At 55.2% G+C, this 26,328-nt stretch overlaps 1 long non-coding RNA gene across 1 annotated transcript; it reads right to left on the bottom strand.

The window, feature by feature from the left end:
* Positions 1–19,743: 19,743 nt before the first annotated feature.
* LOC134483856 (uncharacterized) lies at positions 19,744–21,512 on the bottom strand. The gene is made up of 2 exons (XR_010060970.1): positions 21,372–21,512; positions 19,744–20,079 (listed from the first exon to the last, which is right to left on the bottom strand). It is a non-coding gene; the product is annotated as an uncharacterized LOC134483856 (long non-coding RNA).
* Between the last annotated feature and the right edge of the window lie 4,816 nt (positions 21,513–26,328).

Below are 26,328 nucleotides of genomic sequence, written 5' to 3'. Positions count from 1 at the left end.
CATAGAGGGAGACACAAGAAACACCCAATTCTTTGTTTGCCCAGTGCCAAGAGAAGGGTCAAATTTTTCCAAGTGTTGGGAAGGGAAGCGGGGGGGGGGGTGTTGATGGCGCTCTCAGGAGGGGAGGGAATGAGGCTCTGGGCCTCACCTGTCTACAAGACCAACATCGATGAAGCCAATGGGGTTTCTGTACTTCTTTTCCAGCTGCAGAGAGCCCTATGGCCTATACCAGCTGTTCTTAAGAGACTGGGGTGTGGAGGGAGCAGGAAGCGCATACCCTCTGCTCCCCACTTGGAAAGAGCAGCTCCTTGTGCTGTCTACGGCAGCTGCCCTCTGTGCCGATGTAATCCACTTTCTTAGACATCCACCCGTGACCAGGCCTGGGTGACCAGGAATGGAGCAGCTACAAAACGGAAATGGAATGCCTAAGTGGCCCATCCTCCTGCAAAAATACTGCCTCATTCCCGTTGCTGGTGGACTCATGCACAGGTGCACCTGTATCTGCGTCTACGGACACATACGGGTATCCGCATGTGCCACACAGTGTGTGCGAGCATGGTGCGGGGGCATTTTCTGGTCCCTAAGCACAGAGTGACAGGGAGGGTAGGCCAGAGCCCCCTCCCAGCAATGGCTGTTTTCTAAGCGGGAAGCAGCCTTGTCTCTGGCCCCCCTTTGTCTGGGGCAGGCACTTCACATGGACAGTCTGTCCCATGTCTCCCTCTTTATGTTAGACTTTGAGCCAGTCTTAGGCAGCCCAGACTATTCTTTTTTTGTTTGTTTGTTTGTTTGTTTTTAAGATTTATTTATTATATATGAATACACTGTCTTCAGACGCACCAGAAGAGGGCATCAGATCTCATTTACAGATGGTTGTGAGCCACCATGTTGTTGCTGGGATTTGAACTCAGGACCTCTGGGAGAGCAGCCAGTGCTCTAACCACTGAGCCATCTCTCCAGCCGCAGGCTGTTCTTAAATCTGCTGTGTAGATGAGCCTGCCCTTGGCCTGCTGATCCCTCTGCCTCTACCTCCCAAGTGCTGAGATGACAGGTGCGTGTCACCAAACCTGGCTATGTGATTCTGGGGATCAGACCTGGAGCCTCCTGTATGCTAGGCAGGCACCCCAGCAACTGAGTGGCATTCTTCTGCCTCAAGGCCACCAGCCATGAAGCAGCTCTGAAAACGCTTTTCTCTTTGGCCCAGAGGAATCCAGGATGTGTGTCTGTTGGAAGAGGGGGAGTCACAGCCCTTCCTCCCTGGCTGGTCAACACTCCCACTGTTCACTCTGCCTCCTGCCCTCTCAGCCTCTCTGTTCCAGAGGACCTGGGCATCTGCCAACATGGCTCAACCGTCACCCTAGTTCAAGCCCAGCCTGCCTCTTCCTGCCTCATGTTCAAGCCCTTTCTCCTGCCTCAGACCTTTCTTCTCAAACCGTCTCTCCAGTTGTCTCAGAGTCTAAACCCCATCCCTTCGATTTTATTTTTCCCCCACACAAAGCGCCTTGGCTTTCTGTCTCAGAGCTGGAACCTTCCCCTAGCACCTACGAGGCCCCTGGGCTTAATCCGGGCACAATAAAAAAAAAAAACAATTAAAGTATAGATAGGCATGTAAATAAACAAATACCTTCAAGGGCCAGCAAGATGGCTCAGCAGGTAGAGGTGCTTGCGGCCAAGCCTGGTGACCTGAGTGTGGAACCCACATGGCAAGAGGAGGAAACGGACTCACAAAAGGTGTCCTTCAGCCCCCATATTGTCAGAGTGGGATGTGCATGTCCATGCACGAAATAGTTCGAATGTGGCAAAAACGTAAAGATTAAAACTGCCCTCCCTCCTCACGTCTGTGCCCCCTGTCTGACATGCTGACCCCAGGCTGGCATGCTGCCTTCGAGCTCCAGCCCCCTCCACTTTTGGCCTTTATTTTTAGATCGCTGTAGGAGACAGTGAGTTCCTTTATGTGCGGTCATCTATATATCACCATACTCCGCCGCCCGTATTTGCTCTGCCTCTATCTCTCCAGCCCTTGCATTTTTTGAGATGGGGCCTTACAGTGTAGCCCAGGCTGGTTTTGAATTCCTGCCTCTCCTGCCTCAGCCTCCCAAATCCTGAGATTAGAGGTGCAATCTCTGAGTCCAGCACAAAAGGAAATGTTTTTAGCGCCCCAGAAATCCCACATCAATGCCCTCTTCTGGCCACCCTTTCCCCCACAACACTACACCCACCTCACTCCCAGCTCAAAACTGCAAGCTTCTTACCTTCTCCCTTTGAACTAACATTTCTTTACTTTCTTTCTTTTAAAAGAACTTGATGTGGACTCTCTCTATGTAGCCCAGGCTGGCCTGGAACTCACTATGCAGTCCAGGATGGCCCCCTAAATTTACAGAGATCCACCTGCACAGGTGTGCACTACCGCATCTGCTCAAACGTTCTTTAATAAATTACCCAGCCTATTTCTTCTCTGTCTAGCTTTCATAATTGGTTAAGAGACATCAAGAGTATTACACTTAGTAGTACACGAACTGTAGTCCACGTAGTGCATATAAGCCACGGTTAATTCAACAAATCTGCTGATACGAGACACCTGGTAGTTTCCCCTCAGGGGCTGTGGTTGCCCGTTCTGCTACCTTGTCCTAGGAGTCGCCGTAGGGTCATTAGCTTTGCATGTGTCCAGCTTTATCCCACCATACATATCCTGCTTGTACCATCTGATCCTTCCAGGGTTCTCCCCTCCTGGCTATTGACCCTGCAATGGTTCCTACTGGACTTCTAGCCCAGACACTGTCCGTGGTCCTAGCCCTGACCTTGGTCCTGTTCTTGACTCTGGCCTTAGTGCTAGCCCTGGGCTTAGATTTGGGCTTTGCAACCATCATTAAAGTCAATAAATATTTAGGGGGCACAAGGATGTGCTGGATGGAGCAGCCGGTGAGAGCAGAAATGGTTGGTGTAGCGAGGGGCACGAGAGGCAAGAGAGCAGCGGTCCCACGCTTTCCCCACAAGACCACGGATTGTTACAGTATTAGCCAGAACCGTGCAGTGTGTCAGGCATCCTGGTCAGGAAGGCTTCTCTGGGTGATATCGGTTTGAGACCAGAGGTTCATTGGGTTTAGCGAGGAACTAGGAGAGTGAAGTGTTGACTGAAGTGATAAATGAAGTTCACCCGTTCCCTCGTGGGGGGATGGGTGGTGAGGTGGCTCAGTGGGTAAAGGCACTGACTGCCAAGGCTGATGACCCGAGTTCAGTCCCCAGCACCAAAACAACAGAAGGAGAGAGGGCTGGTCTATTGGACATCGCATGCTTCGAAAAGGAAAGAGACGGCCAGCTTACTAATTTTGAGGAACGTTCAGTAAGATGAAGCAGATCTCCCCTAGATTTCTGTGGGAGACCATGGGAGTTGTTCGGTTATTTTGAAGGTGGTGGGGAAGCCATTTGGCGTGGATTACAGCACTGAATGGGGAAATAGGAACAGAAAGTGTAGAAACGTGTGGTGGCTGGAGCGCTGCTGCGATGTCGGGCAAGGATTTGTTCTCAGTCACAGGGTTTGATTTCAGACAGTGCTCTGTGTGTGACTGTGCACACGTCTGTTTCACCCTTACCCGGGGCAAGGTACAGGAATCCCAGAAATCTTCTGCCTCCTTCCAGCCTGGGGTATCCCTAACCGTAACCCCATCTTATCTCCTAAAGCACAATGCCTTCTTGTGCGCCCACAATAAGTAACGTCATTTGGAACATTTTCTTTCCAAGTCTGGCTTCCTTTGCTCGGCACACGCATGAAATTCATCCATGTCCTGTGTAGAAAAGAGGAAGGTTTGTTTGTTCGTTTTGTAATACTCCGTCTCTGTCATCATTCATCCAGTCTGGCTGGGGTTTCAGTGAAAGTAAATAAACCGTGTGTCCGTGTCCGTGTGTGTGTGTGTGTGTGTGTGTGTGTGTGTGTGTGTCTGTGTGTCTGTGTGTCTGTGTGTCTGTGTGTCTGTGTGTGTATGTATGTGTATGTGTGTGTATGTGTATGTGTGTGTGAGTATGTGTGTGTATGTATGTGTGTGTATATGTGTGTGTGTTTGTGTGTGTATGTGTGTGTATGTGTGTGTGAGTATGTGTGTGTGTATGTGTGTGTATGTGTGTGAGTATGTGTGTGTATATATGTGTGTGTATATGTGTGTGTGTTTGTGTGTGTATGTGTGTGTATATGTGTGTGTATATGTGTGTGTGTTTGTGTGTGTATGTGTGTGTGTATATATGTGTGTGTGTATGTGTGTGTATATGTGTGTGTGTATGTGTGTATGTGTGTGTGTATGTGTGTGTGAGTATGTGTGTGTGTGTATGTATGTGTATGTGTGTGTGAGTATGTGTGTGTGTGTGTATGTGTGTGTGTGTGAGCTCCCCTAGAGTTGGAGTTGCAGGTACTTGTGAGCTGCCCAGCCTAGACTCTGGGAACCTAATTCAGATCCTCTGTAAGAGCAGCACACACTCTCAACCTCTGGGCTATCTTTTCAGCCACAGGAGTTTTCTTTTAGATTTTATGTATGTAAATGTTCACGTGTGCCACGTACCCTCGGAGGCCAGAACTTGACCTGGTTGTCCTCTTCTGATTCTCTCTACCTTATTCTTTGAAATAGGGTTCCTGAACCTGGAGCTCACCCATTGGGCTAGGCTTGCTGTCCTGCCTCCAGCTCCTGGGAAATGGGCTGACATGCATGCACGGAGCACCTGGCTTTCATGCAGAGGCTTTTATGTGCTTTAATGAGCACAACTACTTTACCAACGGATGTGTCACCACAGCCTCTACTTCAGATATTCTCTCTCTCTGTGTCTCTGTCTGTCTCTGTCTGTGTCTCTGTCTCTCTGTCTCTGTCTGTCTCTCTGTCTCTCTGTCTCCCTCTCTCTGTCTCTGTCTCTCTCTGTCTCTGTCTGTGTGTGTCTCTGTCTGTCTCTGTCTGAGTCTCTCTGTCTCTGTCTGTCTCTCTGTCTCTCTGTCTCTCTCTCTGTCTCTCTCTCTCTCCCTCCCTCCCTCCCTCTCTCTCTTATGTTTACCTAACACATCATTTTCTCCCAGCCCATGGAGCGTCTTCTTTTCTTACTGATGTCATTTGATGACCAGATGTTTTCAATTCTTGAGTTAGACATGCAGTCCCAGGGGCAGAGTCCTTACCCAGCCTATTCCATCCCAGCACAGAGGAAGTCCGTCTGGGAGAGAGGTTGTCAGTCCGCCAGGGGAACCATTGCTTTTCCTTTTGTGTTTAGGACCACGATCAATCTCACAGACGTTTCTGCATTTTCATATAAGGTAGAGACCAACCCTTTCAATCATCTTCAAGCGATGCAACACTATTTATGTCTTTGATTTAGTTATTGTTTTGTTTTTATGTGCCTGAGTGTTTTGCCTGCGTGTACGTCTGCGCACCACTTGTGTGCAGTGCCCGCTGAGGTCAGGAGAGGGCATCAGATCCTTTGGAACTGGGCTTATAGAGGATTGCGAGAGGCCATGTGGGTGCAGGGAACTGGACCCGGGTCCCCTACGAGAGCGTTAAATACTCTCAAGCTCCTAGACATCCCTCCGGCCCCACGCTTTCTCTTTTTAATTTCCATAGTATCTTAGTTGTAAATCAACTGACCACACATACATAGGCCATTTTCTACTCACTCCACTGTGAGTCCCCCGGTACAGTAAGCCTTGGAATCTGGCGGTTCTGAGGGAGCGGTGTAGTCCAACGCTTTAGGCTTATCCCTGACTGGCTTACAAATAAATGAGACTCCAACTATGAATGGCTTTGACAATTCCTAGGGAGTCACCCCGAATCTGCTGTTCTAACTGTTGGCCTGGGTGCCCCCTAACAGAGCACCCCTGTTTCTCCTGGAGATGGTCATCCTCCAGCTCCCTCACGAAAGCTCCCTCTCTCTTCTCTGGGTCTTATTTACTTGTAAGCTGGTCGAGAATAAGCTTAAAGTGGGGGCCGCACTACAGAGAATTGTGCTGTTTGTTTGTTTGTTTTAAAAAGTTATTTATTTATTTTATGTATAGGAGTATGTTGTAGCTGTCCTCAGACACACCAGAAGAGGGCATTGGATCCCATTACAGATGGTTGTGAGCCACCATGTGGTTGCTGGGAATTGAACTCAGGACCTCTGGAAGAGCAGCCAGTGCTCTTAACCACTGAGCCATCTCTCCAGCCCAAGTTGTGGTTTTTAGTGGGAGACATTTGAGCTTATAAAAAAAAAAAAATTGAAAGGCTACATGCTCGGAACCCCTTTCTTCCTACTGGGTTGCCTCATCCTCCTTTGATCTGAGGGTTGGTGCCTTGTCTTATTGTAACTTACTGTGCCCTGTTTGATTTATATTCCTGGGATGTCTGCTCTTTTCTGAAGGGAAATGAAGGGGGAGTGGATCTGGGGAGAGGGAAGGCGGGGTGAGGAACAGGGAGGAGTGGAGGGAAGAGAGGCTGTGGATGGGATGAAATGTATAAGGGGAAGAACTTTTAAAGAATTAAAAGGCAAGATGGGTATGGTGGTGCACACCTCTGATCCCAGTACTCGGAAGACAAGGTCAGGGAGGGGAGTCTCCAAGTTTGAGGCCAGCCAGCCTGGTCTACAGAGCAAGTTCCAGGACAGTCAGAGCTACACAGAGAAACCCTGTCTTGAAAAACCAAAACCATGGGCTGGAGAGATGGCTCAGCGGTTAATGATCACTGGCTGCTCTTCCAGAGGTCCTGAGTTCAATTCCCAGCAACCACACGGTGGCTCACAATCATCTGTAATGGGATCTGAATGCCCTCAGTGACAGCTACAGTGTTCTTATACATAAAATAAATAAATCTTCAGAAGTCAGAAGAGCATTCTAGACACAGGGAACAAAGCACAGAGGGCCTTCGAGTAGTGTCGGGTGAAACAGGGAAGACGGTGAGCAGATGACATCAGAAAGCGACACTGCCCAGAGAGGACACAGACCAGATCTGCCCAGAGAGGCTGGCCCTCCTTTAGTTTTGGGTTTTAATCCGTGGGGGAGTTGAGTTTATTGCTGGTAGGTGTTCTGCTGATGTGCGCTGGAGATGAAGGGAAACGATTCTGTCCCCTTCCTGAGTCGGTTCTCACACTTGTTTCCCCTCCCCTCCCCGCTGCAGCCTCCTGAACCATGGCAGCACAGTGCACCCCGTCTATTCTGACCGTCCTGGTGTTGCTCGGCACAGCCAGAGGGGGCCCTTTCTCTCCTCGGTCCAATGTGACGCTCCCGGTGCCACGGCCCCCGCCCCAGCCAGGAGGTCCTTCTTCTCAGCTATACGAGCACACCGTGGAAGGAGGAGAGAAGCAGGTGGTCTTCACCCACCGCATTAACCTGCCCCCTTCAGCTGGTTGCGGCTGTCCACCCGGCTCTGAACCCCCGGTGCCTGCTTCAGAGGTGCAGGCCCTGAGGGTCCGGCTGGAGATCCTGGAGGAGCTGGTAAAAGGGCTTAAGGAACACTGCTCAGGAGGGTGCTGTCCCACAGCGGCCCAGGCTGGCACAGGTGAGCGCTGACTGGGGTGGGGAGGGGAGGGAAGAGGGTGGGGATGGGAGAGCTAAAATGGCCTTCTGGAAATAGGCTTCCCATAGGATACTTACACGGGCTGGGTCTCACTTCTTACTACTCCAGGCCAGACGGATGTGCGCAGCCTCTGCAGCCTCCATGGTGTCTTTGACCTGAGCCGCTGCGCTTGTTCCTGTGAGCCTGGCTGGGGTGGACCCACCTGCTCAGACCCTACGGACACAAAGACACCCACCTCGGCCCCGCCCTCAGCCTCCAAGGCCTGTCCGGAAGACTGCAACGACCAGGGCCGCTGTGTCAGAGGACGCTGCGTGTGTTTCCCCGGCTACAGTGGCCCCAGTTGTGGCTGGCCCTCTTGCCCTGGAGATTGTCAGGGGCGCGGGCGCTGCGTGCAGGGTGTGTGCGTGTGTCGCGCGGGCTTCTCAGGCCCTGACTGCAGCCAGCGCTCCTGCCCTCGTAACTGCAACCAGAGAGGACGCTGCGAGGAAGGCCGCTGCGTGTGTGACCCCGGCTACTCTGGTGAGGACTGTGGGGTGCGGAGCTGTCCCCGGGGCTGCAGCCAGAGGGGCCGCTGCGAGAACGGCCGCTGCGTGTGCAACCCTGGCTACTCCGGTGAGGACTGTGGGGTGCGGAGCTGTCCCCGGGGCTGCAGTCAGAGGGGCCGCTGCGAGGATGGCCGCTGTGTGTGCGATCCGGGCTATAGCGGCGAAGACTGCAGCGTGAGGAGCTGCCCATGGGACTGTGGCGACGGAGGGCGCTGCGTGGATGGCCGCTGCGTGTGCTGGCCCGGGTACTCGGGCGAAGATTGTAGCACGCGGACATGCCCGCGTGACTGCCGTGGCCGAGGCCGCTGCGAGGACGGGGAATGTATCTGTGACCCAGGCTACAGTGGCGACGACTGCGGCGTGCGGAGCTGCCCTGGGGACTGTAACCAAAGGGGCCACTGTGAGGACGGCCGCTGCGTGTGCTGGCCCGGGTATACCGGAGCGGACTGCAGCACGCGCGCCTGCCCACGGGACTGCAGGGGCCGCGGGCGCTGCGAGAATGGCGTGTGCGTGTGCCACGCGGGCTACAGCGGTGAGGACTGCGGGGTGCGCAGCTGTCCCGGGGATTGTCGCGGCCGTGGGAGCTGCGAGAGCGGCCGCTGCGTGTGCTGGCCCGGGTACACAGGCCGAGATTGTGGCATGCGTGCCTGTCCTGGTGATTGTCGTGGGCGCGGGCGCTGCGTGGACGGCCGCTGCGTGTGCAATCCGGGCTTTACTGGCGAAGACTGTGGGAGCCGTCGGTGCCCTGGAGACTGTCGAGGACATGGACACTGCGAGGACGGCGTGTGCGTGTGCGCCGTGGGCTACTCGGGCGACGACTGCAGCACGCGCAGCTGTCCCAGCGGCTGCAGAGGCCGCGGCCGGTGCCTGGACGGGCTCTGTGTATGTGACGAAGGCTACTCGGGTGAGGACTGTAGCGTAAGACTGTGTCCACGCGACTGCAGCCAGCATGGCGTGTGCCAGGATGGCTTGTGCGTGTGCCATGCGGGCTACGCGGGCGAAGACTGCAGCATTCGCACCTGCCCGGCCGACTGTCACCGGCGTGGCCGCTGTGAGGACGGGCGCTGTGTGTGCAACCCAGGCTACACCGGGCCGGCATGTGCCACCCGCACCTGCCCAGCTGATTGTCGTGGCCGTGGGCGCTGCGTGCAGGGAGTGTGCGTGTGCTACGCTGGTTACAGCGGTGAGGACTGTGGACAGGAAGAGCCTCCTGCCAGTGCCTGCCCCGGGGGCTGTGGGCCGCGGGAACTGTGCCGCGCTGGACAATGTGTTTGTGTTGAGGGCTTTCGAGGCCCAGACTGTGCCATCCAGACGTGTCCGGGTGACTGCCGGGGCAGGGGAGAGTGTGTCCAGGGCACATGCGTCTGCCAAGATGGCTATGCTGGGGACGACTGCGGAGAAGGTGAGCCAGGCGCCTTCTCCAATGCGCGGGGGCAGGAACGAGGGTTCTGGTAGCAGGAGCCTGAGGCTTAGGGACCTAGAGGAAGAATGGAGAGAGTTGTTCCCGGTACAGTGAGGGAGGGGTCAGTCAGAAGGACCCCGACCACCAAGGGTAGTGGAACCACAAGCGCATGCCAGTAGAAAGTCTGACCTTTAGATTTCTGGGAAGAGGGTTTCCTTTAAATTTTTATGTTCAGGACATGGGGGAAATTGAGGGACCTGTGTTTGGGCAGTGGTGGCCCTGAGTGACGGTGGGGACGGGGGTGTGTGGGGGTGGGGTGGGGTGTGTGGGGTGCCGCTCCTGGCTAATCAGTTTGTCCTGTTCCACTCTGGACAGAGATACCGGCCATCCAGAACATGAGGATGCATCTCCTAGAGGAGACAACAGTCCGGACGGAGTGGACACGGGTTCCGGGTCCTGTGGACGCCTATGAGATCCAGTTTATCCCCATGGTGAGGCAAGATGGGCAGTGTTGGGGGAGGGAGGGCTCGCCTCATGCAGGAGTCACACTCATGGTACCTGAGTCTGCTCCAAATGCCTTCTTAGGCTGCCCGAGCCTGGCACAGAGGCCTCAGCATAGGTCTGTGGCAACTAGGGTGTTGATGGTGATGGTGGGCTCACCACTCCTGGCTGTTCAGTGTATGTCAGCCACTGTTAGGGTCCCCCCCCCTTTTTTTAAAAAGATTTATTTATTTTATTATATATTAGTACACTGTAGCTCTCTTCAGACACACCAGAAGAGGGCATCAGATCCCATTACAGATGGTTGTGAGCCACCATGTGGTTGCTGGGATTTGAACTCAGGATCTCTGGAAGAGCAGTCAGCGCTCTTAACCACTGAGCCATCATCTCTCCAGCCCTGCTGTTAGTCTTTGCTGCTGAGTCCACGTCAGTCCCCATTCTGCACCCATCCGTTTGCCTTGGCGGGGCACCAGCACAGGGTACAGGGTGCTGTCCTTGCTTCCTGTGCTCAGGCATTCTTCTCAGGCAAACCCCCAGCGCCTCTGCCATGCTGTGCTCTCAGACTCTTTACTGATCTCTGCCTTTCTGTACATGCTTCCCAGACCGGGAGAGAGCCACTGGCTGACTGTGGACCTGCAACATTTTCTCGGGTTCTATTTATGAACCTGCACTCAACACAGACTCTCTCTGTGGTTTCAATTCTGTCTGTTTATCTTTTGTTGTTGTTGTTGTTGTTGTTGTTGTTGATGATGATGTTGTTGTTGTAAATCTCGAAGGAGCCCAAAGCAGAAACATTTAGAAATGAAGGAAGAGTGGGACTTTGATCCCAGCACTCGTGGGGCAGAGGCAGGTGGATCTCTGAGTTTGAGGGCAGCCGTTTCCAGGACAAGTCAGGACTACGCAAAGAAACTCTGTCTCAAAACAAACAGCCCAAACAAATAAATAACAGGCCCGGGGGGGGGGGGCAAGAGAAAGGAAAAAATATAGATAAAAGCAAAAAGGAAGGAGAGAATGAAGGGAGAGAGGGGAGGAAGGAGGGATGGAGGGAAGGAGGGAGGGAGGGAGGAAGGAAGGGAAGGAAGAGAGAGGAAGGGAAGAGAGAGGAAGAGAGGGAGAAAGGGAAGAGAGGGAGGAAGGGAAGAGAGGGAGGAAGGGAAGAGAGGGAGGAAGGGAAGAAAGAGGCCAACAGCATTTAGCCGCTTATCCCTTTAGTCTATATATAGGTTTTGCCTTAGGCTCTGTTTAATGTTATTGTTCTCGGTTTAGGCCAAGCTGTCTGGGCCACAGCAATAACTCTGAGTCGTGAGCCCGTTTTCCCAGCCCCCCTGTCATCGAGGCATTTCTCCCAGCATTCTTCTCTGCCTCTAGCTTGCTCCTTTGGGAGCTCAGTAAGGATGAGATTGAAGCTATGGCCTCTCCCTGGGAACCGCCAGGACACAGTCTGTCACTGCCCGTCCTTTCTCCCACTTCTCAGTAGTCATCTGCCCTTTCCCACTTCTTCCCCCAAACGGTGGGCAAGACCACACTTGTATCCCCAGATGGAGCTCTAGACAGGCACACTCGCTGGCCCTCGCTCGAGCCTCCGTGCTGGGGCAGAGAGGAAAAGGCCAAGGTGTTGGCTGCCTTTCCTTACCCCAGGGCAGATCCCACCCGAACGTCTCCAGCTGTATCCCAAGCTCCAGTCCCTATTTGGTGGCACAACCAAGATAGCCCCCCTTCTCCTGTTTAAATCTTTTTATATAAAAATAATTTAATCGGGAGACAAGAATTTGGCAAGGGGAGAAGAGAAATCTGGTAGCTGGCCTCGTGACAGGAAAGCAAGTGCTTCTAACACCATGAAGTGTTCTTCAACTCCGGGGTACACGCTCATACATTATTTACACAGCTCTAATCTGGAGGGTGGGACTTTCAGAAGGAATTTTCCTTTGAACCTTCAGGGAAAGGAGAAATAAACAGTTGAGATAAGAGAAGCCCTCAGGCACTGTTGTCTCCTACTCCAAATACACAGGGCCCCATCTTTGGGTGTTGTCAAGGGGTGCGGCAGCTTTCGACTTTCCTCTGAATAGGGTGGTGTACGGTGTTCTGCACCCCCACCCCCACCTCTGCTCTCACTCAACCCTTCATCTCTGCTCTATGAAGAGACCCTTCCAGGTCTGCTGTGAGGTCTGCTGTTACTCAGACACCTAGCCCATCCATGCTCAGTCCTCAGCCCTGCTCTATTAGTTCTGTGGTGACTCTTGGTTGAGCCCGAGGCTTCCGATATGGAGCCTACAGTTCATCGTCATCCCCTGCCTTCTTCCTCTAAGCCAGTCTCCCGCTCCCTTGTTCCTACCAGCTCCACCCCATTCCCGACCTTTGGAAACACTTCTCTCTCAGAACCAGACTATTCCTGGCCGAGGGCACACTTTTCAGAACTTAGGACTAGCCCTCCCCTCCTGTGTGTGTGTGTGGATTGTCACGGTGACTCGGTGGCTCTCAAATGCTTCCTCCACCTCAAGATCTGAGTGAGGGCTGTGGGGGTGGGGGTGGGGGTGGGGCAGGGACCCTTTGGGACAAAAATTCATGCTCATGGCCTTAAGCTGCAACTGCTCCCTCTCTTCTACAAGATATGAGAGAGTCTGTGACCCGAGGAGCCTGAACACTGAATTAGAGACCCTTGGGTAGCCTAGAAGTGAGCTGTACCAAGTGCTCACCGGAACACAGACCTGGACCCTGGAGGGCTATTTCTTGGGTCTCCTGTGAGAGGGAAGATGAAAACACGGCCCTCGCTGGGGACCATCCAAGAGGGCTTTGCCTGAGGGAATATGAGGCTGATGTTGAGAAGCAAGTTAAAGGTTGCCCAACCAATAACAATCAGAGAGGAGGCCAAACTTTACCAGGGAACGGTGCCAGCCGCCAGTATCTGGCCAGAGCTCCTGCTTCACACCGGCACGATGGGGCTGGGCATTGTGGGTGAGGCTGGCAGAGGGACTTCCAAGGCTCTGCCTGTTGTGGGAGGAACCAAGATATAGAGATACAAAGAAAGAACTCAGGATGGGTTTGTCAAGGTGAAAGGTCTAGACTTTGTGGTCATAGAATAGGACGCAGATTGGAGGTGATGGCCAGGCAGGTTCCAGGAGGTGGGAGGTTGTGCTGTGAGAAGGCCTTCCCAAGGCCTTGTGGAGAAGACAGGATTCTCTGTACCCAGGGGAACTTTTCCACCCAGAAAACAGTGACAGAGCTTTAGTTCATCCTCACCCAAAAACCTCCACGTGGCTTCTCATCTGGTTTTGCGCTTTGGTATTTACTATGCTTTCTCGGTTTAGGACAGAGCCTTTCAGATTTTCCAATCCCATCTGGCTGAATGGAGGTGTCCCTAACCATGGCCAACATAGCTAGGCAGTACAGAGTGTCCTCAGGGCTTCCCTTGCTAAGCAGCCCCATTCGGAGTAGGGTTGCTAGAATGCTCCCAGGCAGCCAGCTCCCACCCCCCACCGCCCCCAGCTGCCTCTGGGAGCCTGCAGGGCCATCCTACATACTCTCAAAACTTAGAGATTTATTTATTTTATGTACATGAGTACACTGTAGCCAGAAAAGGGCATCAGGTCCCCTGGTGCTAGAGTTAAAGGCAGTTGTGAGAAAACCTCCTGTGGGTGCTGGTGGTAGTGGTAGTAATTGCTGCTGCTGCTGCTGCTGCTGCTGGTGCTGCTGCTGCTCCTCCCCCTCCCCCTCCCCCTCTCCCCCTCCCTCTTTCCTCCCTCTCCCCCTCCCTTTTCCCCTCCCTCTCTCCTCTCCCTCCCTCTTCCCCTCTCCCCCTCCCCCGCCCTGTTTCCTCTCCCTCCCCCTTCCCCCTCCCTTTTCCCCTCCCTCCCTCTTCCCCTCCCCTTCCCTCTCTCCTCCCCCTCCTCCTCCCCCTCCTCCTCCTCCTCCTCCTCTTTTTCTGTTTTTGTTTTGTTTTGTTTTTAAGACAGGATTTCTCTGTGTAGCCCTCTGTCCTGGAACTCACTCTGTAAACCAAGCTGGCCTCAGACTCAGAGATCCACCTGCCTCTGCCTCCCGAGTACTCGGGATTAAAGGTGTGAGCCCCAGCTTTCTCAAGAAAATTGTTTTATGTGTAACCGTGTGTCTGTGTCTGCACCATGCCCATGAGTACAGGAATCTGAGGAGTCCAGTGGTGTGGAAGCTAGAGTTACGCATGGTTCCGAGCTGCGCCGTGTGGGTGCTGGGAGCTTAGGTCCTTTGCAAGAGCAGCCAGTCTTCCGTCTCCTGCTGTGCACCCTGCCCCGGCAGGCAGGTTCCTTCTGAGTCCCCATCTGTCCAGTGAACTCACAGACATAAACCACAGGGAAGAGCTACTGGCCAGAGTGAGGCTCTAGCCATCCTTGCTCCCCTGCACAGTCCTCTGTTGACCCCATTTGGAACTGTTAAAAAAAAGAGACTGAGGAGCAAGGAACGGAGGGCCCAGCTCTGACCCATCTGCTACTCTCTTGCAGACTGAGGGGGTGAGCCCACCATTCACAGCTCGGGTGCCCAGCTCTGCCTCGGCCTATGACCAGCGAGGACTGGCGCCCGGTCAGGACTACCAGGTCACTGTCCGGGCTCTACGAGGGACCAGCTGGGGTCCTCCTACCTCTAAGACCATCACTACCAGTGAGAGCCGGGGCTGTGGGGACAAGATTTCTGGATTTGACAGGCTGCTGGCAATCGGCGTGGGGTGGGGTCTATACCAGAGCAGAGCAGAGAGGATTCGCTCCTGAGCCCTCTTCTGTCTGACCCCGCTAGTGATCGATGGTCCTCAGGACCTCCAAGTGGTAGCTGTGACCCCGACCACACTGGATCTCAGCTGGCTGCGCCCCCAGGCTGAGGTGGACCGATTTGTGGTGTCCTATGTCAGTGCTGGCAACCAAAGGGTGCGACTGGAAGTTCCTCCTGAGGCAGACAGAACTCAACTAACTGACCTGATGCCAGGTGTGGAGTACGTGGTGACTGTCACTGCAGAAAGAGGCCATGCTGTCAGCTACCCAGCTTCTGTCAGGGCGAATACAGGTACGGTGGTCCTGGCATTCCGGGTGTTAGGGAAGAACCCATTTTCTGAGGCTGGGGGAAAGGGTCCTTTCCTTGGGCACCCAGGCTGCAGGGTCAGAGATGGCTGGGGCAATCCTAGAACACCTGTTTCAGTCTTGATCGGTTCTGAAGGCACCCGGGAGACAGCCCCGAGATGCTTGGAGTCCAATATAGGAAGCTTGCAGGTTACACTGTGGGAGGGCCCGCCCCCTGGGAGGGAAGCAGGATATAGTAAATGCTGTGATCCACCCAGGGGACGGCGGCTCTTATCCTAATTTAGGTACTAATTGGGCAGTTTGATGTGGGTACTAGAGGAAGTCATAGGCCATGGTCCTGCTGACTTTTGGACCGGGGTTGCCTGGGGTTGGGTCTCATAGTAATCTTTTTCCACCAACACTCAAGGTTCCTTAACAGACACCCAGATGGATCTTTCTTTGCTTTTCCTGGGACAAGGCGACACCCTCTTCGGAGTAGCTCACGTTTTCACTCCCTTCTCCTGTTCTCTCCGGCAGATGCACATCCCACCTGCTACCTTTCTTTTTTTCTTTCTAGGGCACCAACGGTGGAGGGCTTGGAAGGCTATGCAGTGGGTGGGGCTTGGGGACACTAATTTCTCTTTCTAGGTGGGACTGAGGCTCAGGGAAGAGGCCTCGTCCCAGGTTGGGGGAGCAGAGCTGTGCGGTGGGGGAACCTGACACTGACCTGCTGTCCCCTCCTCCTTTCTCGCTTGGCAGCACCAGGCCACTACAGTTACCCGGAGGTGCGCCCCCCAGTCCCGCCCCCCAATCCCCGTCCCCGGCCTCCGCGGCCCTCCCGGCCCTTGCTGCCCCCAGAGGGGGGCGAGAAGGAGTGGCATCTCCGGCCGAGCCTGCCCCAGCCTCCCCGACGGCCGTGGGGTAACCTGACGGCTGAACTGGGCCGCTTCCGTGGCACAGTACAGGACCTGGAGCGTCACTTGCGAACCCACGGCTACCCACTGCGCGCCAACCAGACTTACGCGTCGGTGGCGCGCCACATCCATGAGTTCCTGAAGCGCCATCAAACAGCGGGTGCCCCAGCATCCCAGCCACGTCACCCCCACCCCACCACTAGTCCCACCCAGAGCACCAGGAAGCGGGACTCGGACCAGGGTGCTGTGGGCCCAGCATCCTATGGTGCACACCCGGTGACTGCAACGCGCCACCCGAAACCGGAGGTGCTGGGCAGTGCAGCCGACGGCTCGCTGATTGTGTCCCTGGACGGGCTCCGGGGTCAGTTCGAACGAGTGGTGTTGCGCTGGCGGCCACTGCCTCCAGCCAAGGGCCCCAGCGGGGAGCTGACTGTGGACGGTTCGGAACGCACTGTCCGCTTGCCCAACCTCAGGCCCGGCACTACTTACCACGTGGAGGTCCATGGGGTACGGGCAGGGCAGACTTCCAAGTCCTACGCCTTCATCACCACCACCGCCACCACCACAGGTAGTGTGGGCTGGGGCTCTGGACTGCCCACCCTCTGTTAAGCGTCACCTGCCTCCAGGATTGTACCTGCTTATTCCTGCTACCTCACCGCTTAGGCCTCCACCCCTCACCATACCCTTTGGATTCTACCACAGAAAGCTGCTCTACACTGACCCAAAAACACCCTATCCCAGGGTCCCGGCATCCTTCTGAGGATAGTCAAAACCAGATAGACCGGGCTTAGGAGGTCCCCCAGCAGACACCTGGGTTCCTAAGCTTTTGGCAACGCCTGCTGTTGCCAGGGGAATCCCAACATTTTGACATAGCGACACAATATTGTCTGCAAAGTTCATACTCAAGAACCTTGCACTTGAGGTCTTTTTTCTTTTTTTCCAATTTGAAAATCCCCCCCCAAAACAAACAAACCCTAAAACCACAAAAGCACCATCTCATAATGTTTAGAGCAAGTTTCGAGTTTTGTGTATGGCTGCACTGGAAGCTGGCCTGCAATTAGAACTAGCCTCCCGTGCAGCCTGTGGAAGGCTGCTGTGGCGGCTGCAGTTTCTGCGGGTGGGATCGGAACCAGAGATTCCCACTCTGACTCACTGCGGGGAGGGTGCCTGATGCCTGTGGTCTGCGGTTATGTCCCACAAGTTGACCTTGACGGGATGCAGCAGACCCGCTTGAGGGTGGCCTCGAAAGCCAATCGGGCTGCTTGTGGATGGTGGGAGGTGAAACCACGGTTTCCTGAACCTCTTTCCCAGACTTGGCTCCCCTCCAGCTGGTTTCTCCCACAGGACTGATGCCCGGCCCAGGGACAGGGTGCTTTGTGGCTGCAGGGTCGGGGTGGACCCATTCTTCCTCCATAGGGCCCAGATGCCACAGGAACTGGACCTCCGTCCACCCTCGCACCCCGTTTGCGCTCCACCCCTTTCCTAACAACACGCCCCGCCCCCTTTCTTCCAGGCTTCTCACTACAGCACTAATGGAAGGTGGAGAGACACCAGTGGGGGCGGGGCGGGGCGGGGCGGGGCGGGGCGGGGCGGGGCGGGCGGGGCGGCGTGGACGTTTGGAGCCCTAGGTGGTGGAAGCCTCTAGCAAGGAGGGATAGCAGGTTTTATCTTTCACTGCCTGCCCTAACTAAGCCAGGCCCAGCTGCTTCAGAAGGCGCTCCCTTTGGAGGACCCGGCCAAATATGGGAAGATGAAGGCCGAGGAGCAGCTTTGGGAAAGGGGAAGGAAGCCCTTCTAGTCCTCAGAGGCTGGAGGGCACACTTGGGAACTTGGGGGTGCCCTTCCTGGTCTCATGTTCCACTCTCCTGTTTTTTTTCTTATCCGCCCTGCTCCTTCCCAGGGTCCTTACCCTCTGGCCTCTTGGAGGCTACTGATGAGCCTCCTCCCTCGGGCCCCTCTACGACCCAAGGGGCTCAGGCCCCTATCCTGATCCTGGAGCACCACCCGCTGGGAGAGTTGAAGGTGCTGGGCAGAGACAAGGCAGGGCGCCTCCGTGTGGCCTGGACTGCCCAGCCTGACAGCTTTGCCCACTTCCAGCTGCGCATGCAGGTGGCCGAGGGGCCCTGGGCTCACGAAGAACTGCTACCGGGACACGTCCACCAGGCTCTGGTGCCCCCACCCCCTCCCGGATCCCCCTACAAGCTATTCCTCCAAGGGATCACCCCTGGGGGCGAGCCCTCTGTTCCTATCACCTACCAAGGCATTATGGGTACATTCTGGACTGTGCTTGGAGCTGTGCCCTGGGACTGGGGGAGGAGCTGGGGCCATCTCAGGGCTCTAGGACAGGACTTAGGGACCCAGTGAAGGGCAGGCCTGACTGGAAGAGAAAGCAAAAGCTATGAGAGTTCAGAGGGGAGGCAGACAGAGGAGGCATTGCAATTACCTCTGCAGTGAAGAGCCAGAGGTGGGATGGTGAGCCTCACTTCCTGGTTGTCCCTCTGCTCTGCCCTGGGCTGTAGAGTCTATGGTGGATGAAGCTCTGGTCCCAGCATGGGGCCCTCAGGTGTATTTCTCCTAAGGACCACACCTGTGGTTGCATTGGTCGGTTGTTTCCTTTTTCATTGCCTGGGGATAAAGTCCTCGTGTGTGTGTGTGTGTGTGTGTGTGTGTGTGTGTGTGTGTGTGTGTGTGTCCAGCATATTCCACTGCCATCAAGACTTTAGAGATGGGTAGGAAAGGACCAGGTCTGGGGTGTCTAACCATTACACCCCGCCTTGGTTCTGTCTGTGGGCCGAAGAAAGTTGACTCTTGGCCCAGTTCTAGAACAAGTTGACCACTGAGCGACAGCAGCAAGGGAGAGAGCAGCTCAGGGGGCTGGGGAGCCTGAAGACTGCTCTGCGGCAGCAGTGGGGAGTCTAGAAACTCTCAAGGAGTACCACAGGGGACTCGAACAGCTCCTTAAAGTCTTAGGGTACCGGGATAGGGACGTGAAGAGGGGACAGAGACTTTGAGAGAACGTCTCCTTTCCAGGAGGGTCAGGGACAGGAAGAATGAGGCAGGGCAGAGGGTAGACACAGGTGAAGGGGGTTGGTGGGTCCAGCATATTTTGTTTTCATTCCCAAACCCCAGACAGGGCTGAGGTGCAGCCTGGGAAGTCATCGGTCCTGCCACGCCTGGGTGAGCTGACAGTGACAGGCCTGACCTCTGACTCCCTGCTCCTGCACTGGACCGTCCCAGAGGGGGAGTTTGACTCCTTCCTGATCCAGTACAAGGACAAAGACGGGCCCCGGGCAATACCCGTGGAGGGACCCCAGCGTTCGGCACCTGTCACAGCCTTGGAACCAGGACGCAAGTACAAATTTATCCTGTATGGACTCATCGGCAAGAAGAGGCACGGTCCCCTGATCGCTGAAGCCAAGATCCGTGAGTGACATCAGGCACCCCGGCCAGCCCCGCACTCCATACCAGGGAAAGCAGTGGAAGGCAGGAGAGGCAAGGGAGTAGGTGAAGTAGAGTGGGTGGATCCCCAGAGAATGCACAGTACTCTTTGGGCTCGACAGCAGGACATGTGGGGTGCTGAGGGGCTCAGTTCTCGGGGTTCTGTGTGAGAAACCTCTGAGAGCCTTTAAGTGCAATACCGAAACGATGACCTCACAAACAAGGGTCTGCCGCAGGAGCATGCTCGGGAAGAGAGTCCACAGCTGGTGAGACTGATGGCTGATGCTGGTCTGGAGATCCAGGCAAGCCCCATGTCCCTGGGCCATCCACTTCTGTCCCCTAAGCAGCAGCAGGTGGGGAGCAATGGAGGCTGAGTCACATTCGTGCTCAGACACAGTGCACTCAGACCTGTGCTCACAGCATTTTTAAAAAAAGATTTATTTATTTTATGCATAAGAGTACACTGTCGCTGTCTTCAGACACACCAGAAGAGGGCATCAGATCCCATTACAGATGGTTGCGAGCCACCATGTGGTTGCTGGGAATTAAACTCAGGACCTCTGGAAGAGCAGTCAGTGAGCCATCTCTCTGAGCCATCTCTCCAGCCCCCACTCAGAGCATCCTTGAACCAACACAGGTCCTTATGGCAGCCGTGAGTGGTGCCGCTAGGTCGCAGGCGAGAAGAGCTGAAGGACAGACAGAAGGTGTCTGGTAGAGTCTGGCAGACCTCAGGGTTACCTGGAGTCCTGGTAGCTGTGGGGAGGAGAGAACACGTGAGGGGAGGGGAGGTGGAGAAACAGCAGGGGAGTGTGCCAAATGCTAGGAGACAGGGTGTGGCCCGGGAGCCGGAGTCCGCAGGAGTGAGTTAGAACTCTCAAGTGTTCACAGGACTTAGCAAGTGGCAGGTCACCTGGAGCTGCCTGGTGGAGGTTATGGGGTACAGAAAAGTATGGAGTCCTCTGGGGACTGTGCCAACATGGGAGATGGAGACGGATACACTCAGAAAATGGGTACAGCCAGGGACAGAGCAGCAAGTGGGTGGGTACCCAAAGAGGAGGACCCAGTGTGGGACTCTTTTCCATATTGACACACCCCAAGGATGTTCTGTCTTGGAGGAGAAACTGGCTAGAAGTTAAGTTGGAAGCAGAGCGCCTGCCTCCGGGAGATTTCTCTGGCTGCACAGTTGTGGAAAGGGGGGCCTGGGGGGATACCCCTCCCCTTTTGGAGCCTCTTTCCCTTGGCTGGGAGTAGCCACTGCAACACTGGGCCATTTAAAAGGCATCACTACTTCCTGTCACCAGGCACGGCCTCTGATAGAGCTCACAGGACTGCACCGGCTGCACAGGACTTCTTCCTCACAACCCCCCTTTTTCTGCCCCTCTTCCTAGTGCTTCAGAGTGACCCTGACTCAGGGTCCCCACCCCGTCTGGGAGAGCTATGGGTGACAGACCCCACCCCACACTCACTGCACCTCTCCTGGACTGTTCTCGGAGGCCAGTTTGACTCCTTCATGGTCCAGTACAGAGACAAGGAAGGCCAGCCCCATGTGGTGCCTGTGGAGGGGCCTGAGCGCTCAGTGGTGATCTCCCCACTGGACCCCAATCACAAGTATAGGTTCACTCTGTTTGGGGTTGCCAATAAGAAGCGGTATGGGCCCCTTACTGCTGATGGCACTACTGGTGAGTGACTGCTGCCTTAAGTTCTCTCTCTCATGTGACCTCTTCTTGCTCTCCACATACTCTCACACTCACACACTCACACACTCACACACACACACCACCCTCAGCCAGGAGGCAGCTGAGCCTCCCAACAAAATGGCCGATCCCAACACCTTGGCCCCGTTCCCAGGCTGAGGGGTAGCCAGTTTTCCCTGCACAGCGAGGCCCCTTCCATCCCATTCAGTGTGCTCTCTAAAGCCCAGAAGGTGTGTCATAGTCTGGCTGTGCCCCACTTCCCAGGGCTTTAGTGCTGACCCCAGGTCCAAATCCAAACCCCGATCCTAGGTTCCGGGTTCCGCACCTGACTCACGCTTCTCCGTTACTTACAGCCTCAGAGCCGAAAGAGGAGTCCTCGGAGCCGCCCCGCCTCGGCGAACTGACTGTAACTGGTGTGACCCCAGACTCCCTGCGCCTGTCCTGGACAGTGGCCCGGGGTCCCTTCGACTCCTTTGTGATCCTTTACAAGGATGCACAGGGCCAGCCCCAGAGCGTGCCCATCGAGGGGGATGAGAATGAGGTCACTGTCCCCGGCCTGGAATCCAACAGGAAGTATAAGATGAACCTCTACGGGCTTCGTGGCAGGCAGCGTGTGGGGCCGGTGTCTGTAGTGGCCAAAACGGGTGAGTCAGAACCCCACATGGCTCCCTTCGCTGCTGGCCCCAAGCCTCACGTAGGACCTGCTCCAGCCCCACCTTCCCTTTCTGCGGAGGCCTCTGCCTCCTTCCTCCCGGCAGTTCTTCTCTCCCCACATCCCAGGATTCCACACCCAGGCCTCCCCAGATGGCTTCCAAGTTCATTTCCCCCATTCTGAACGGCTGGACCCCTCTTCTACGCTACACCCTCCCAGGCGCCCTCTCCTTCGGTCACCGTTTACTGAAGTCCTGCGCCTGAATCAGTTCCCGGGGTTCCCGCTACCCACCCCTGCGCCCTCACCTAAGTGCACGGGCAGCGGGTGCAGGGGCCCAGGGTGCCAGGTTGCTCTGGTTTCTTCACACATAGAAAGGGCTCCGTTTATTCCCTATTTCCACAGCCCCAGTCAGGCTGGCCCCAGGTCTCATGTATCTCCATGTGCCCAGCCCCTCCCTTTCAGCACCGTTGCTCTCTGCTCTGCGCAGAGCGAGAACTTTGGAGGCAACTGGCTGGCTCTCAGTGCTGCCTTCATAACTCACCGCCCATAGGACCTTGGGACAGTCACTTAACCCCACTGTTCCCACCTTCCCTTCTGCCAAGTCGGGGTCCTGATGGCCACACCCCATAGGACTGTTAGTATACTCAAGTTCAACACAGGTATGGTAAGAAAACGCCCATAACGACAGCCGAGGCAGGAGGATTGTTGAGTCCCAAGACAGCCTGGGCAGCACAGCCTTGCCTACAGCTCAGAGCACTCGTGGGCAAACTCCAGGGGTGGGGGTGGGTGGGCAGCGGCCCTGCCATTGTCACAGGTTACTTCTTGCCTGCTCCCTCTCCAACCCCCAGGATCTCCGGTCCCAGTCCCTTGTCACAGTCCTTCCGTGGGGACTGCAGACACCAGGGGCTCTGCCTCGGTGATGCATTCATTCCTTAGATAATGATGGGCTTGGTACGCAGAGGGAGCAGGCTACCTGAAGGGCTCCAGGAGTTTATTTACTTTTTACTGTGCTATTACTGCTTCTCATTTATTCTCATGAGTTACATCCGGACCACACTTTTCCCCTCCCTCCACTTCTCCCAGCAGCCCCTGGCCCCACCCCCCACCCCCCACATCCACTCCTCCTCCGACTCCCTCCAGCAAAGAGCAGGTTTTCCTGGGATCTCAAACAGACACGGCTTAACAAGTTACACTAAGGCCAGGCACAAGGCTGGATGAGGCAACCCGATAGGAAGAAAAGGGTACCAAAGGCCGGCAAAAACGTCTTAGATACCCCTGCTCCCACCATAAGGAGTCCCGCAAAAACACCAAGCTGAGCAGCCACAACATACATGCAGAGAACCTAAGGCAGACGCATGTAGTCTCCGTGTTCACCGCTCTGTGAGCCCCTACAAGCCCTGCTTTGTGGGTTCCGTGGGCTATGTTCTCTGGGTGTCCTCTACCCCTCTGGCAGCAGTAGCTCAGTTTATGACATGTCAGGGACTGGATGGTGAATGCAGAGGCCACAGGAGCTCTAAGCCTTCAATGGAGGAACACGTATAGTGATGTGCTTTGGTATTGATTAGCTAGTCACTGTTAATGCCTGAGACTCTGATCTTCTCTCTCAGCCCCACCAGAGATTGTGGACCAGACCTCCAGCCCCACAGAGCCCAGCACACAGGCCCCAGAGCCCCCCAAGAAGCCACTGCTGGGAGAGCTAACTGTGACAGACACCACGCCCAACTCCCTGAGCCTCTCCTGGACAGTCCCCGAGGGACAGTTTGACCAGTTCGTGATCCAGTACAAGAACGGGGATGGGCAGCCCAAGGTGGTGCGGGTGCCAGGGTACGAGGACCAGGTCACCATCTCCGGCCTGGAGCCAGACCACAAGTACAAGATGAACCTGTATGGCATCCACAGCGGTCAGCGTGTGGGCCCCGTGTCTGTCACAGGCGTGACGGGTGAGTGGACTCTGGGAGCCCAGGGTGGGACCCATAAGGAAGTAGAACCTACTGTTCTTTGGAGACTCGTGACTGGGAATAGTGGCCAAGGACTGGCCAGACTCACAGGTCTATTTTGGCTTAAGCTATGGCCGACTACTATGTGCAATGCCCCCACCCCCTGAGCTGACCTGTCTTTCTGGGCAGAAGGGCTACAGAGTCCTTGGCTATGTTGGTGGCTGTCTAAGTCCCCTCAGCTGACCCAGGAGCTTGAGCATGTCAGACAGCTGTCAGATGATCAGGGCCACTGGTCCTCATGGAGCACCTCTAAACTGAGCCCAGGGTCCCTGGTAGCTACTGCTTCTGCCTCCTTCCCAAGGCCTGAAGGACACCTGCTCATCTCTTGGTCTCTTTTTCAGATGCAGAGGAAGAGCCCCCCAGCCCCACAGAGCTCAGCATAGAAGCTCCAGAGCCCACAGAGACCCCAGAGCCCACCGAGGAGGAGGAGCCGCTCCTGGGAGAGCTGACAGTGACAGGATCCTCCCCAGACTCCCTGAGCCTCTCCTGGACCGTCCCCCAGGGACACTTTGACTCCTTCACTGTCCAGTACAAGGACAGCAATGGGCGGCCCCAGGTGATGCGTGTGGGGGGCCAGGAGAGGGAGGCCATCGTGAGAGACCTGGATCCTGGGCGCAAGTACAAGATGAACCTGTATGGATTCCATGAGGGGCGTCGTGTGGGCCCCGTGTCCACCGTGGGAGTGACCGGTGAGTGTGGTTGGGATCTGTTTCTGTTCCTCCTTCCTGCTGAGTCCTGTGTCCCACCACCAGGGGCTATCTGGCTGTGGAATTGTCATGGGATGGCCTTGCTTCCTTGGGAAGGGCTAGACAGAGCAAGTCACCAAGGACTAGGGCTTCTACCAGCTTTCTGGTAAACCTCTTCCCGGTAAGCCCAGCCTGACAGCTGGCCCAGACTTGGTGAACCCAGTTATGTATATCCACTGCTGCTACGGCGTTTGATGTGTGTGTCATGGCCCATGTATGTGTGCACAGGGCAGCCCTGAGGGTCTGGTTCTCTCTTTCCATGACTTCTGGGGATGGAACTTGGGTTCTCGGTCTTGCTTGGAAGACTTTACCAGCTGAGCCATCTGGCCACAATCCACGTTCACCAGATTGCTGGTGAACCCTCTTGGTGGATGAGTGTGGCTGATTGATGCAGTTTTGTGCACAGCACTCCCAGGACACTTTCTCTAGCAGACCATTTCTGTCTCAGACCCACAACCAGAAGAAAAGACCCCCCGTGAGCCCCACCTGGAGGAGTTGGCAGTGACTGGTGTAACCCCCAATTCCGTGAGCCTCTCATGGGTGGTTCCTGAGGGACAGTTTGATTCCTTCGTGGTCCAGTACCAGGACGGGGATGGGCAGCCCCAGGAGGTACCTGTGACAGCGGAGCAGCGTGAGGTCACCATCCTTGACCTGGACCCTGAAAGAGTATACAAGATGAACTTGTATGGTCTATATGGTAGACAACGTGTGGGCCCTCTCTCTGTGTCAGCAGTGACAGGTGAGTGATGGAGCCAGGCAGTCCTCATCCCTGGGTACCCATAGCCCTTCCTCAAAACCCTTGTCCAGGCCTTGCCTGGAACTCCTATCTGTCACCCCTCAGTCTCCATATCAATGGCCCTACAGGCCTCACTCCAGACTCACAGACGTCCAAGTTCTCAAACCTTTGGCTTCTCCCCAAGGTTGGAACCTTCCCACCCTCAGTGGCTTCTTTATCTGCCCTCCAGCCCTGACCCTGCCTCCCATTCAGCCTCCCTCCCTTCATTCCTCCCCTCCTTCTCCCTCCTCTCTTTGACTGGGCTCAGCTGTTTCCTTTTCCCTCCCCTTCCCTTGACAGCCCAACTGTGGTTTGAGCACAATCATCCTCCCATTCCTGTCCTTCAGTGGGAGCAGCAGAGCCCCTCCATGGTCCTGGGTGCCTGTCCAAGTCACAGCCCCTTCCAGTCTCTCCCACTGCTCCCCTCGGGGAAGCCACCCCTCCCCGAGCTCCTGCCTTGGTCTCCCTCTTCCGCTTATTTCCTCCTTGCATCTGGAGGAACCCCTAACCTCTCTCAGAACACTGCTGCTTTAACACCTAGAAAACAGAATTTCTATGATCGTGAAGGACCCTGTTCTTATGGATATAGCCAGCTTTCCACACCGTCAGGGTTCACATGTTGCTGTAGGTAGAAGATATACAAAAATTATAACCTTTTACATGTGTGCGTGTGTGTGAGTTCATATGCATAGATGCTCACAGGTCACAGCATGACTGAAAGTCAGAGAATAGCATGATGGTAGTCAGTTCCCACCTACCATGTGAGTCTCAGGGATTGAAGTCAGATTGTCACGTTCAGTGGCTTGTGCCTTCACCCACTGAGCCATTTCTCCAAACCCAGAAAAAAATCCTTTCTCAGGACCAGGGAGATAGCTCGATTGATATCGGAACCAACACAAGGGCCTGAGGTCAGACCCTCAGAACCCATAGAAGGTGCTGGGCAAGGTGAATAGCACGTGTAATCCCAGCACTGGATGGGGTGGGGTGAGGTGGGGGCAGACATCAGAGAATCCTCAGGCCTCGGGTGAACCAGCCTTGCCTAAACAGCAAACTCCAGAACGTAGTGAGGAATTGTGTCACAAAAGAAGCTGCTCAGAACAGAACCAAAGGCCTCTGCATGTACATGCAACATGCATGC

Source organism: Rattus norvegicus, chromosome 20 (assembly GCF_036323735.1).
Source record: "Rattus norvegicus strain BN/NHsdMcwi chromosome 20, GRCr8, whole genome shotgun sequence".
NCBI lineage: Eukaryota > Metazoa > Chordata > Mammalia > Rodentia > Muridae > Rattus > Rattus norvegicus.
Note: the sequence above shows the minus strand (reverse complement) of the source record. Positions and strands in the feature narration are given on the sequence as shown.